This window comes from Miscanthus floridulus, chromosome 8 (assembly GCF_019320115.1).
Source record: "Miscanthus floridulus cultivar M001 chromosome 8, ASM1932011v1, whole genome shotgun sequence".
In the NCBI taxonomy this organism is placed as follows: Eukaryota; Viridiplantae; Streptophyta; class Magnoliopsida; order Poales; family Poaceae; genus Miscanthus; species Miscanthus floridulus.
Genome location: NC_089587.1, coordinates 171,129,243 through 171,145,055, shown reverse-complemented (window position 1 = coordinate 171,145,055; position 15,813 = coordinate 171,129,243). Strand labels below are relative to the sequence as shown.

Below are 15,813 nucleotides of genomic sequence, written 5' to 3'. Positions count from 1 at the left end.
TCTTGGATCACACCTTTGGGCCCTTGCAAGGACCATGATTCCCCTTCACTAAGTATTCATTATTTTACTAGTCCTAATTGACGGAGAATGAGCTTTCCTAACCACAAATATATAGAAACACTAAATGACACAACAAAGATTACCATAATGCAATTTATTTTCCTTAGTATATTCATGCAGGCGCCCCTATACGTGCACACACACTATGAACACACAAATATACACCTTTTCGTTATAAGCACTCTAAGAGATTGAGCTAGTAGATCTTGAGATTGATAGAGGTAGTGTGGACAATTTTTGCCTTGTTGTTGATGGGCAGCACCTAATGAATAGCTTTGTTTTTTCTAAAATAAATTCTAAATAAAGAAAAAATAGGCAATTTGAACCCGAGTAAACATGTTAGATTACAAGGAATCTAATCAATGAGCTACGTTGAGCCTGCCGTCATTTAGTAATTTTAAAGTCTAAGGACCTTGATACACATGGCTAGTTACTGCTTGGAACTAAAATTTAGTTAACGAGCTCATTAGCTAATAACGATCGGGCAGTTGCTAAAAAAATAGTTTATCTATTAGCCCTCCTCTTTGCATGTAATAGAGCTAATTTTAGCTAACTAGCAATTAATCTTGTATCAAACAGGCCCTGAATTGCCCAGTACAAGCCGGGCATACATAAAACCATCATACTGGGCAGCACAGTATTATTTGGGGATGTCCTTCGATAGTAGTTGGAGTCTAATCATAACACACCACGGTCGGTCACAGCACTAGAGATGAACCGCGTGCACCAATGCTGTATCTATCTAGGCGAAGGAGAACTTAAAGACCATGTCTTGCCTGTACACCTGTCCGGCCTGACGATCTGTGACGGGAAGCTCGGGTGGTTCACGGCGTCGGGGAACCCCTGCGTCTCGAGGCACACGCTGCCGCCCTTGCCCCTGACGCCCCCGAGCCCGTTGCTGGTGTAGAACTGCACCCCGGGCTGGTCCGCCCACAGCTCCATGGCCCGCCCAGTCGCGCCGTCCCAGACACGCGCCACCGGCCGCAGCGACGGCGACGGCGCGGCGCCATCGTCGTCGTCCACGGCGTAGTTGGTGTCGTAGCCCGCGACGCCACGGCGCAGCAGGTCAGCCAGGCGCGCGCCCACAGTTGCCGGCGCGCGGAAGTCGTAGGGCGTGCCGGCCACGGGCGCCAGCGCGCCCGTCGGGATGAGCGTGGCGCCGTCCACCACCGGCGTGTACCGCGACGCGAAGAGCTGCACCGTCTCGCCGAGGACGGGCCCGCTGCCGTGGCCGCCCAGGTTCCAATAGGCGTGGTGCGCGAGGTTCACCGGGGTGGCCTTGCTCTGCGCCGTGGCGTTCATGCGCACGCTCAGCACGTACGGGGACGACTGCTGGCACGTGTCACGTACACGTCCAGGTCGCCGGGAAACCCTGCATAGTATAGTTGGTTTAATTAACAAACAATCGCAAAGCAGACGCCGACGCGTACGTTAATCTAAAAAAATGCAAGCACATGGTTGTTACACTCTAGCAGTCCACACTCGTGCACAGTCGTATTCTGCAAGTGCAAAAGGGACGGAAAGTACAAGTGCGTGTGCGTGTGCGTGTGCGTGTTCAGGAAAAGAGACCTTCTCCGAGATGATGAGACTGGACCACAGTCCACGTGTCCATATGATCGCTGGTGCCGCACTGAAATATTCTCTCCGGCACTCGCTCATCTACAGATGCATGGCGTGTTTCATAGTAGTATACCAATGTAGGAGTACCATCAAAAGAAAAGGAGCCGTTCGTTAAAAAAGAGGGCATCTATCTACATGTCACTTGACATTTCAGCCGTATAATCCACACTCAAGAGTTTCGGGCTATATTGTCTATTAGCTAGGTCCGGTAGCTTTTTCACCAACATTCATCTAATAATATAATAACCTATAGCCGTTTTTTCGATAAACTCATCCCCTCCCAATACATACAAATTGGTACCCTGCTCCCCATCGAAGCTATGGTAGTAGAGCGTGATGTACGGGGAGTCGCCGCCGCCGCCGTGCTCCTTCACCGTCCATATCACCTTGCTGAACCATCGAAGCTATGGTAGTAGAGCGTGATGTACGGGGAGTCGCCACCGCCGTGCTCCCCATCGAAGCTATGGTAGTAGAGCGTGATGTACGGTGGCCACCTGATCCGATATTCAATTCCGATGATGAACCAAGAGAAACGAGCCATCAGTCTTCTTCAGTAAAAAAAAAAAGAAAGAGTCTGTTTACTTTACAAACATGTATTTTAGCACGAGCTAACACATGGTTGTTGGCTGCATGTAAAACACACATATTTCAACATAGAAAAAATCATGTGCTTTGGACTAGCTAGCACATAGTTGTTGGATGCCTAAGAAACACACGAATTGAAACACGGGAAAAAACGTGTGTTTTAGGAGAATGCAACACACAAATTCCATCAGGCAAATAAGGTCCACGACTCTGTTGTTTTTGTCTTTTGCTGTTGTCTTCTGTCCAAGTTTTTTTGTGGTTGTCTTCCATCCAAGTAAAGAGTAAGTCAGCCCAGAGCCCAATAACTAAGAAGACAGAGAGACCCACTAAAGATGTGCCAGCACATAAGCCCAAAATCAGCAATCGATATACTTGGAAAACAAGCAGAGCAAACAGGGGGAGCCTCTGCCTTGCGTGGAGATCAGATCTCTGCATGGGGTAAGCAGAGCACTTCTCTGCGTACAGATCAGATCAGATCCCCACGCAGAGCAGGAAAAAGGAGAAAACAACCAGCATATCAAAGATAAAGATCTTCTCTGCGTGGAGGCAAGCAGAGCAGAGGAAAGGGGCAAGCAACCAACAGATTGAAGGGGAACCACTAACCTCAACAGCCAAGGTAAGCACACTGACTTCCTCATGAAGATGTAATATAAGACTGCTAGTATTTCCTGCAACCAAATTTAGGAATCAGAATTACAGATTCACAAATTAAGGAACTCATGAAACAAAAATACAGAATACCAAAATATAAATTGCACATTTCAAATAGTGCAACTGGTATTTGCTGCTAATGCTATTATACTGATTAAACAATTATTTTTGGATGTTGCAACCAAGGGGGTGAGAATAGCCCAAACGCACTACAATGAGCTGCAAGAAGTAGTTGTGAACTCTGAATGTGGCAAACTATGTTTTCTATTTATAGTTGATTCTAACTACTTACAACAGCCCTAGTCGATGTTTTAACAGCCCTTATTACAACAGCCCTAATTCTAACTATTTATAAGTGATTGTATGAGGAGCAGATTACATCTTACACAATTTTAGATGTTTTAACAGAACAAGAACAAAGGAAGAGGTACAAGACATCAGTTTTTTGAGACTCATCAGTTTCTTGATTCCTGACATTACTGCCTCCACATGCTGGATCAGACCTCACCAGGTTAACAAAGACCCAGCCATCTCCATTTGATCCTTCCCAGATGTGTGCTTAATGCTGGTTCCATATTGAACCTATGAAAAATTGCAAGTGAATCAGGTTATAATAGAAAGAACAAGGCAAACACAGCGATAAGTAAGGGCAAAACATACATTTACAGGGACACCACCATCGCATATATTAGCATCACGATTCTGATCTGAAGTAGAAGTTGTGTTCACCTGCAGCAACAAAAAAATGTATATGCATACAGTACGATGATTTGCCATGGAAAGAAAACAAAATGGGAAAAACATGTACCACAAGATTAGCGTCTTGATGCATACCAGTGGATGCAACAAGTGGAATCACATAATTTGCTCTCTCATCAGGACAAGTTGTACACGATAATGTACCAACAGGACACCTCAGTTTAGGATCTTCAACATAATTACCTAAATCATCCTCATCATCTAACAATCTAAAAGAAGGTACACTAGGACTATTGAAGTAGGAAGTTTTTTTAGTACAAGGTTTCTCAACAGGTGCTTTGCCTGCTTAATCAAACAGCAAACACTGGTGCCTAGTAACCAAGGGAAAAAAGCCAAGATATACATCCACCACAGGTGCGCTAAGAGAGAAAGGAAGTGTTGTAGATCAAAAAGGGGAAATGGCGAAGAGATGTTTAACTTATAATTCCCTTTAATGATGTAGATACGGTCTCATGTGCTCGTTCTGCATAATTCTCACTCTGATTAGCAAAACCACTAGGATTTATTCAGCTGGGCTCTTCTTCTGCACAAAAATCATGTTGAAACATATGTTTCGTTTGTATCAAAGATTTCATACACATATTTTTAAAGAGCAGGACAACCTGGGATGTTGTCAATCTTATCCATTGAGGGTCCAGCAACTGCACTAGTTGTTTTCCCTACCTGAAAATGACATAAAATGCAATAAGTCTAGCAACTCCACTAGTTATTTCAATAACAGGAAAAACACTTTAGCTCAAATAAAAACAGTCATAAAATAAGTTAAGCATTACAAAAATAGAGGCATATCATACCATTGGTGGAACAAAAATAGAGGCATATCATACCATTGGTGGAGCAGAGGCAGTAATGGGTGGCTGATACTCTGGAGCATGTGCAATGATGACAGAAACATCAAGTATTTTGACACCCTGTGACAGTAATATAAAATTGGATTCATGTCAAACACACCACAAATGTTGCAAGGACAGCAAGATTCCTAGCAATTTGGAAATTCTGCTACAGAGATCCACATAAATTTCATTTCAATGAAAAATCAATTATAGCAGTACCACTATGGTAAACAATTATAGCATAGTAATGAAAAAAATTCAAGAGTGAAGTATACTAAGAACTACACTGAATCATACCAATGTACCTCCAGTTGCCTAAATTTCACAAAATACATTATTCAGAGAAATCGATTACTATTGTAATCAATATTAAATACAAAGAATCAAAATCATCATAACAAAAATTTGAATACACAAGGAAAATCAGAGGAGTGTATTAGCACAAAAAACAAGTAAAAAAGTTTAAGATTTATTAGCACAAATCACAAGAGACAATTCTTTTCTATGGAAGGACAAGGATAAATAAGATATGTGTGATGGCACAAATCACAATTAACAAAGCTTAACATGTGTCTTAGCACAAATCACAATACATAATTTTTTCCTATGGAAGGACAAGGAAAAATACTTGGAATGGGCAAACACAAATCACAATATACCTAAGCATCATCATCCTTTCTGCAGCTCAAAGGAGATTTGCCAAGACGTTGATACAGACCACGTCGAGTCCTAGAAGCTACACCATTGGTGCTGGGAGATTGTGATGCAATGTTTCTCCTCTTCCTCTTCCTTGTGCCTAAATCAGCACCATAAAAACAATCATAAGAGTATGATCAACAGAAACATAGAAAACTCAATGATGTGCTGAAACAATGTTACAGAACACTTCACCTACCTTCAACTGATGAGTTATTGGAAGGAATAACTTCAGTTGCCTATGAAACCGCACAATTTTCACTAGTAGAACCATTATATGTACCATGTGAATCAACTCTCTCAGTCAATGGATGACTCCACTCCAACCTCATTGTAATAATGAGAAGCAGGTGAAGAAAATTGTGTAGCTCAAAAAATTTATGAAGGACTGGTGAAGCAACAACATATTCATAATTAAATTCATACCAGTTCACATATTACTAAACACAAAAAGACAAACTCATACCAACTAGAACATAGAAATGAATGTGTTAATGCAAAAACATCGACACACAGCAAGCTGGAAGGATCTGCTTAGGATGAACCCAGAGATTTGCTTGGCTTCAACACAAGGTTAACCGATTCTGCAAATTCCTCCCGAGGCATGCCAGTCAATTTGACCTGCAATTGACAAGGAGAGAAAGTTTATTAGTAATTTAAGGTGGAACATGTCGGTCATTTCCCATACAGTTCTAATTGTGCCACTTCGGGAGCAGCCAGACGAGAAAATCGACTAAATAGCCGATACGTACAGAAATCGGCTATTACGGACAGTAGAGCTTATGGATCGTGATTGATTTTATGTTAATAAGTACAACACCGGCAGATGTAAGTGAAATCACCAGCTAGGTGGATATTACCAGTATGAATCACTGAACCGATGAATCTAACAAGAAAGAATATAGCATGCAAACAAATCAACTATCTAATATAAATGGACCTATAAACGCTCTGAATCTAATCTGTTACTATCAACAGTGAGGTTCTACCTGATCGATGGCAGTTATGGTGATAATAACAGACTAAAACCAAATAATCCATAAAACCATCTATACTTCGACAGGCTTTTCGAAAGACATACTATACGTGAAGGCTCAGGTGAATCGGTTGAAATAGTCGATTCAGGTAAAAAGATACTACAGCGTGTCAACAATCGACTATTTTCACGTGGACAAACCTATGGACTCACTAGACCTAACCTGCTATCTCTAACAGTAGGGTTCAATCGGATCGATGCAGTCATGATAAAGACAACAAATCAAACCTTTAAAGTAGACAGATCTATTCATGTTTAACAGAATCATGAAGACACACCATAGGCGTTAAAGCATAGGTGATCGGTTATTTAGCCGATGTAGGTAAAGTCATGTCTAATCAAGAATAAATCTACTAACTAGCATCCTCCAATCTATAGTGCCATCAGTGGGGATCGACCGGATCGTTGCAGCCATAATAGTGAACTATAGTCTAGATTTAACCAGCCAGCAAACCTCTTCAAGATTATACGTGCATTAACCGTATACTATGCACGATCAAGATCAGAGTAGAACAGACAATAAAACATAACCCGTCGTTCATTGTAAGAGATGTCGTGTTGTAACAAAGAATGACGGACTAAAAGGATATGAGGCTGATCTAGACCGATCTCGATCGTGTAGATTGATGTTGCTGCAAACTAATAACAATAAAAAATATCAGTAAGATCGGTAACTTAATGAATCTACCCAAATAACACCAACCTTAGATAGAGCCGATAACTTGACCTTAATCTAATTCGAGCAGTGGAGGTCGACCAGATCGATGCAGCCATACTTGAACTAGACAAGAGTCGATAACTAGCTTATACTAGAGTTCATAGTGGAGGTCGAACTTAACCGATGCAGCTGTACAAATATAAGTATAAGCCATGACGGTACTTATAGACAAGCCGTAGGTCGGCCGAAACGATTTAGCCTTGCTTGTTGAAGAACTTGTCAGGATCTACTCTACTCCTACTCCTAAGGGTTGGCACAGAGCCAAAAAAAGTAAATTATATTTGATTGATTGGATGTCCTTTTTACAATAGCCGGGGTCCAATATTTATACCCGGGGCCTAAGCATAAATCCTACTTAAGTACGACTCATTGCAATCTTTGGTATAAAATAAAACATTCCTAATTTAAGATAACTTGGACCCTAATCTTTCTCTTTTTGTAGAGTCCGACATGTTTTCCCCAACGCCAACCGTAGCTCATTATCGTTATCTGCTGACATCATTTAAAGAGAGCTAATTCCAGTGACGCATCTGAATCAGCTGATATAAATCCTTATGCAATCGATTCCTCGATTGATACAATCTTAGAAGCTTCGAGTTTTCGCATTCTCCTTCCCAAATTTTGGTGTAAACACATGCCCCCCAATTTTGGGATAAAAATGATTTTATTCCAAAATTCTAATTTATCTGTTTACCACATCGCAACCGTTTTGTTCCGAGATATTAGCGTGACTCTTTGACTTCTTGGTCTGAGTTTTATATAATATCCCAACAGTATTGTATCCAACTTACTCGGACCATTTGCTTTCCCCTCCTTTCTCGAGCAAATCTTAACAGTCGACGTCGCCATCACCAAGACCTCAACCCTAGCAGATCCTCTGTCCTATCAAGCTTTTATTCAAGCGATCCTCCTTAGATTCAAATCCATTTCTGCTACAATGGCGACCAGTGACCACATCCCTGAGGTATGCTTCCAAGTTTCCATCCTCAAAGTACTGGGCGCTACCCTGTATTTCCTTTCTTCTCAAATTTATTTCATCTAATTTCTAGGAAATGAGGAACGAAATCTTGATTCCATCAATTGTTGCTCCCAATGTCTATTTTCTTGGGCCTATGGGTGACCCTAATCTATCTGATTTTATACATCAAGAAATCAACCAAATTTCCTTCAAACAATCTGCAGTGGATTCGTCCTCCTAGAACACCAAAACTCCCTTCAGAAACTGACCCAAAATGCCTAAGGGATGGAGAGACTGGTTTCATAGGGTATCCGAGAAAAAGGCCGAAGATTAGGAGGTTTATGAATTAAAGCAATGTTTGACACTCTTGTTGTCTGGAATGGAGAGAAATGATTCACTCCTGATTTCTGCATCTTATTTTTGGTCCAATACCCTGAACGCTTTTGTTTTTGTCACGGCCCAATGATCATCACTCTGGCTGATGTTTAGATGTTGACTGACCTTAGAATAACTGGATCAATGTAGCCTTATGATTAGTTAAGTGCTGGTTCCAAAAAATTAGCTAAGATATCAGACTGCACAGGATGGGCAAGCTACATTATGAACCATATGGGAGACGAATCAGTTGTTAGCGAAAGAGAATATGTGACTTTTCTGAATATGTGGCTAGAAAGATTCATCTTCTATGGGTCATCTTGTGGTCCAACCCACAATCACAAACTTATGGCAGAGCATCTAATAGTGGGCAAGGATATCCCTTTTGGAAAGTACCTGCTTGGAGCTACCTATCATCTGATGCACCAGGTAGCTATCCAGTTGTTGAAGAATGAACCAGTGCATACTATTAGTGGTCATTGGTGGTTGATATAGCTATGGCTGAACCTGTATATGCACAAGATTGTAAGGCCTGATCTCAGAAACCTAAGTTTTCCTTCCTCCAACTTTGATGAGGAATACAGAGACGAAGAAGGAAGAATGCGTCAGTGCATGAGCTATGGTAAGGCTGCATCAAACATAACAATTGGTGTCGATGTTGGCCATCTTTTCAAAAAGTTTTATAGAGGATTTGATGCAGATATCTTGACTTGGCTACCCTATGATGAGGATGAGAATAATGAGTTGATACTCTGATTCAAATTTTGATTTGAATCAGGTTGTTCAGATAAAATGGCAGCTACAATCTTTAATTCTTTTATTAAACCTTGCGTTCTTCCAGCTGAAATTCATCATGGCCATGGTAAAATGGCTATAGGTTCCTTCCTTCCAGGCAACCTTCATACTTATGATTTTTACACTCCCTCTTTTATAGCCCATCAGTTTGGTCTTGGTCAACTCCCTCCTCAACTATTCTTCAAGAACATACTGAAGCCAAGAGAAGGTATCAGTGAAGTGATGGAAGCCTCCAGAGTCTTTCAATTGGGATCAGATCTTTTTTCCCTTTGCTTGCATAACTAGACCAGACTTAGCTTCTCTTCCACTCTCTTTGACTCCTGGTGGTAAGAATGACACTCTCATCTCTTTTGTGGGTTGGTCCATCATAGATGCATAGCTCTAGATAGAGAGTTTGCTTCTGACAGATAGGTAACTTACCAGTTCTTTTTCAAAAAATTATTTGATGAATTCTCCTGCCAACTGTTCTAACAGACCCTTTTAGGACACCGAATTCGATCCTCAAAGCTTGGACAAGAAAGAGCATCCTATAGATTATCAGCCACCATGTCCAATTTCAAGAATAGGATCAACTTCACCTCCACTGAAGAAGTTGATGAAAACTCATGCCGTCTCCACCATCTTAACGTATCAATCTTCAAAGCGCAAGGTGGCCCAAGGGACAACCTAGAAAACTGTTACTAGGAAAAGACTCCACAGAACGAAACCATCAGCTGCTCAGGTAAACAATTCATTTTTTCCTCAAAATGATATTCAACTTATGATTATCTTTCTTCACAGTTATCAACCATTGCATCCCAATCGGCTCTGGGTGCGGAACTATTGTCCCAGGCATTCAAGTCAACATCAACTGAACCTTCATCGGTCGATCCTCAAAATGAGCCGATTTTGGTTGAAATAACCGATGCTTCCAAGACAGTAGAAGATGTAAGTCCTTCCATTTCACCTCCAGATGTTGCCAAGGTATTTTCTTTAAATTCTTGATTTTTATTCATTTTTTGCCCTTCATCTGACCATTTATCATGCCAGATACTCTCTGAGGAAACACCCATATAAGAGCAGGAGTTTGGCAGTCCACCTATTGACAATGATTCTATTGATGTTAAGAATGATCCTATTGTTGACACTCATACTACTGATTCCCTAGTTTGGCATACAACTGATGGTAAGAAAATCATATATCCCTTTTATCCTTCTGCAATAATTATGAACTAAAAATTTTCCTTGATATTTGTAGATACCAACGTTAAAAGTTCAGAGCCGATTCAACCAGACATCATTGGTGCATCATCAGTCGTCTCCTCTAGGGAAGCTTTGTTAGAAGAGACCAGAAATTGGCTAAAGGATATATTGCCAATGTTTGAGAAGAATATAGCCGATTTGGTCTAAGACACTGATTCAATGCAAAGAGTCTTCTTGGCTATTAAAGATGATTCATCCCTAGTTCTTACCAGAGTCTTGTCACATTTATCCATTATTGAAGATAAAGTCCCAAAGGTGAAAATGGCTCGGAGGGATCTGTCCAACCATGAAGCTTTATTGGCCAAGGGGAACTCCAATAGCTGATCGATGATTTGAAGAACTCCTCACTCAGGATCGATCCAGAGCTGGCCCAACTGGAAATCAGGCGTGCAGAACTTGATAAGGAACTGGAGAAGGTGAAAGTTGCCATTGATCACCATAAGTCCAACCTGGCTCAAATACCTGATGCCATTAAGCAAAAGAAACAAGAACGGCTAGACAAGGTCAGGGAAGGCAGGGTCATCCGTAGCAGCCTTGAGGATATTCCTGGATCAGCCGAAGAAGATAAGCAACAAATCATAGAAGTTGATGCTATCTGGCTGGAAGTATCAAAAGCAATCCAGGATGTTCTAGACTTATAATTTGTATATCAACATGTATCCAGTGTAGAATCAATGATAACCATACTTTCTGTTGCATCCTTGTATTTCTTGTTTTGGCTAAAGAGCCGATTTGAAAATAGCCTATTCTAGATGTCTATCCTTGATCCGATTAAGTCTAAAAACACGGTCTTTATTAAGAGAACCCCTCGATCTTCTGCCCTTAGTCACCAAACGTCGTATTCTCTTCGGCATCAGTGAGGTGGTGTTTCGCCTTCTATTAATTGCGGTTGCCTTTTGCACGTCCCGAGGCATCCACCACTTCGCTCCATGGCTTCAAATACCAGCCGAGGGCTCCGGCCTCGAACACACCTATACTCGCAACTATTCTTGTTCCTTCATACTTCTCCGCCCTTGCAGACTCTGTAGCGGTTTGCTTCCCCCTTCTTGTAGATCCAACCAAACTTCATGGCCGGCAAAGACAACCGAGGCAAATGTGTGGCGTAGGAGATTTCGGAGGAGGACATGCCAGTGAACTAGGGCCTTCAATGCATGAGGTAGGAACGATATCTTCTGCTCATGGTGATGAACTCTTCTAACTTGTTTATAGGTCTATTTTGAATGACAGCCTTCGTCCTCTTCTCGGGGCCGATGAGCCCTCTGATGCTGCATCTTCTGCGTCAGCCTCGTCGTCGGACTCCTTTGACTCTTATAATGGCGACGACACCTAGTGTTTCCTCCAAGAGTGGAGGGCAGCCTAGGATCGTTATTCCAAGGAAACTCAGGAAAATGGCTAACTTGAGATCCGCCTCGGGGTCTCTCAAGCCGCCCTTCACGCCGCTGAAGAACAGGCCAGCGCTGCTCGGGCGCTGTTGGCCGAATCTGATGCCATGGTGGTGGGTAAGATGGATTCTAGGAGCACCTTCACTCTAATTTCTACTGTCTTTATCTTGATAGCTATTCTATTTTTGTGATCGCCAGCCCTGAAGGTGCAGTTGGAGTCCCTCCAACTGGCGGTGAACGCGGCTACAGACACCATCAATGCCCGGGGCTCCCTTATCAATGCTTGCCTCCACGATGTTCTGGCCCACATTTAGGAGATCGCCCTCCATAGCGTTCGTCATGGCGCATTGGTGGCGCTGGCCGTGGCGTAGGTCCAGACTAGGCACGAGCTCCACACCATGGAGACGGGCTTCCCAATGTTTGGTTAATAGTTATTGTAGCTTGGTTAATAGTTCACCAATACAGCCGGCATAGCAGATGTAGTCACTATGTTTCATCATCTCTACGCAAATACATATGTAGATGGATACATATATAGCAAGCAAAATAATCCCATGAGCGCAGCCATCAAATCGCACAAAAAAGATAGGTGTGGATGATGCGCCTCTTATTACAAACATCTTGTCTGGCCTCTCAAACGGACTGGGCTAAGGTATGAGATTGCTGACAGCCAGACACACACACTTGTAGACACATGGGAACTAGCTAATTTAGTGCAGCCACGTGCATGCACAAGACAGCTAATCAAGACTCCAGGATTTAGTGCAACCTCAACTAATTAAAATCTAAGCAAACTAATTCAATCGAAGATATCAGCCATTCGCCAGACATCCCAATTACAGAAGAAATATGAATTTTCAAGAGCTCTAAAAATTATTTAATGCATGCAACATGCAAAATTGAAACCTTGAAATATTGGTGACTTAAGTATGTGTCAGTTTAAGGAGTTAATTAAACATTAACTGAATTTGTTCAGGGACAAACAATAATTTATTTTCTCCTTATGCTCATTTATTTTCTATAAGAATGCATAAAAGAATAATTTATTTGCACAAGCCAAAAAAAATGTACATCATCAGTAGAAATGATACCTTGGATTTGCAAAACACAACAAATTGCTCCAACAAATTTACATTTGTAGTAGAAATGAAGGCCTAAAAAACAGAGGAACACATATAAATCAAAAACAATTATATAACTACTTCTGATGTACGACGCACACTTATAGGTTTATGTCCTTCATGACCATGTTCTGCTCGAATACTTTCATCTACAACACGAAAACATTTGCTCCTAGCAGCCATGATTACCTAAAAATGACAAAAGAAAATCAATATATACTATCAAAATTCTCTAACAGTAGCAAAACATGTCATCTACCTCTACATCCACCAAATAATCTGAGCCAAAACATCTACAAAAGAAAATGACAAAACAATGAATCAACTATACGGCCTATCATATTTGTAAAACAAAGCTCAAGAGAGCACACATACACATGGAAAAAAAAAAGAGCACAAGCATACTTCTCCGGTTGACACTCACACGCACTTAGCATTAAATTCATCGAAAACGGCGGTGGAATGACTGTAGGGATTCAGATAACTCTCACATGTAGCATTCAGGTATCTCAAACTTAACAATACATCAGGTAACTAAAACTTGACAGTACATCAGATAGCATTCAGATGTCAGGTATCTTGTAACTGGAATTTAACTGAAACTAAAACAGATAAATGCAGTAACTAGTAGCATTCAAGTATCAGGTAGCATCACAAAAATCAGGTACATAAAAAAATCAGGTAGTTCACATTCAGAAAAAAAATCTCTAAAATGAACACTGTAACTGAAAATAAACGAGCACTGAAAAATTAGTTGAAAATGAACAATAAAACTAAAATCACATAAAGGGATAAGAGGCAATTATCATCTTAGAAAAACAACATGCAGCTAAAAAATGTCTACTACAAAAATTATTCTGCAATGAGCATTACAGTGGGACACAAACAAATAATTAATTTTGTAGAACCGAGCTCTTCTCACAAATTAAACTGCCTTAAAAATCACACCACATTTCCACTATCCAAAAACAATTATAAATACCAATCTGCATCGATAAAAACAAAGATATAATCAACAACAATAACGTATCATCTACCTCTGCATCAATCGAACCATTCAAATCCCTCGAACCATTCAAACCACAAATCATGTGAACCACAATCACAGGACAATGAACCAACAAACAATCGTCAACTCCTAAGAGTTATATAGACTACCCTGCAGAGACAACACCATCCGCCAATGAATCAAAAATGGGGCAAAAAAACTAAGCACAAACTGAAGAACACAGGAACTCGGATCCCGCATCACCTGAGGGGAAACCCTAGACAACGAACAATACAACACAAAAATCGCATACGAGCGGACACACAAACCAGATCTGAAACAAGGACAAAGGCATTAAACATCAACACACACATTGAATAAGGCAACAAATAAACCCAAGCATCGATGGAACATATCGCAAAGAAGGGGGTAGGAAGAACTTAGCTCGTGAAACCCTAGAAACCGCAGCTCGTCGTGCCGGGGAGCGGCGCCAGGCCCTGAGCACCCTGCACAGGCGGCCAGGGTCGGCGCGCCGCGTGGGGGATCCACGCTGACGGCCGTGAGGAAGCGCACGTTCTCCACGTCCAGCCGGTCGCCCAGGTGGAACCGCCACACGCGGACCAGTGCCACGTCGCCGTCGGGGCTGGCCAGGGCCACGCCCACCTGTGCGAACCGAACGCCCTCCACGCGGGCGCGTGTGGCCTTGTAGCGGGCGTCGAGTGTGCCACGGGCCATCAAGCGTGCCGGGAGTCGACGGGAGGAAGCTGAAACGAAATGAGAATGGAAAAGGGGGAACGGACGACACAAAATCAGGTGCGGCTCCCGAAAAATCAAGCAGTACCACAAAAAAAAGCGGGACCCACATGTCACAGAAACAACAACCAAACACCAATATCGGACGTCCCGAAAACGCGCCACGAGACAACAATCGGCGGCCCAAAAATCGGTTAGAACATAAACAAAAAGCAAAGATATAGCAATTCTGAAAAGAAAACCAAGGAACAATCACACAGCTGCTCGGAGTGACTCGGAGCAATCAGCGGGGCCTCTCAGGAGCAGTCTCTGTGTGTATCACCGTGAAGCGAGTTGTTGCCGTCGTTGCGGTAGCGGTAGAGCCGGTAGGCCTCGCCGTCCAGCACAAACCGAGCGCCGGCGATCCTGTTGGCCACGCGGCCGATCAGACCCCCGAAGTAGGCGCTGCCGTTCTGCACATCATTCACAGTTTCCGTTTCACGCAAGACAGCAGCACAGCACATTCATGTAAACTAGCTTAATTGACGAGAAGAAAGCAAAAGCAAGTTTGAAACAGAATGCTGTGCTGTGCGGGGACGATGGATCGATCGATCTTACGACATATTTCGCGACGGTGTCGTAGCCGAGCACAACGTCGCCCAAGTTCGCTGCGATGCGAAAAACAGCCCTTATGCTCAACAAAGTTGATTCGATTTTATTTCTTCCGCTCCAGATAAACTGCAGTACAAGCATGCATGGAAGAGAAGTGTTCGTTACCTTTGGAGTCGGGGAGAATCACGGACATGAGAGTCGCCCCCCAGTTGGTGACCTTGATGGAGAAATCTCCCATCCCGAGCTCGTGAACACCGACCATCTTCCTGGTCCTGGCTACCGCCGCCGCTGCAGCATTTTCGACGCCGGAGAAGCAAACCGCCACGGCAAGGCACAAGGCGAGAAGAGCAGACAGCCGGTGCAGCCGGTGCAGAGGCAAGGCCATTTCGCTGGAACTGGAAGAGCAGCTGCCAGCTGGTCCTGTCGATCGAACGGTCTCAGACTTGGAGAAGGCCGGGACGAGCCCGTGTAGAGATGTCTAAGAAATTTATGCTGATCGTCCCCCAGCCGCTCCTTGGTTTGTGACCCCCGGCTCCTATCTACTCTCGAGGTCGGGGCTGTGTCAGAAAGCTACTGCGGTCCAGCGATCTGCATCGTTTTGCGCGTTTTCGCCGTCTGATGATGCATGCTAGCTCCGGTCCAGCGTTTTT

The 15,813-nt window shown here is 42.7% G+C and overlaps 1 pseudogene; it reads right to left on the bottom strand.

Annotated features, from left to right (window-relative positions):
* Positions 1-802: 802 nt before the first annotated feature.
* On the bottom strand, positions 803-15,548 carry LOC136470172 (uncharacterized; annotated as a pseudogene).
* Positions 15,549-15,813: the final 265 nt, after the last annotated feature.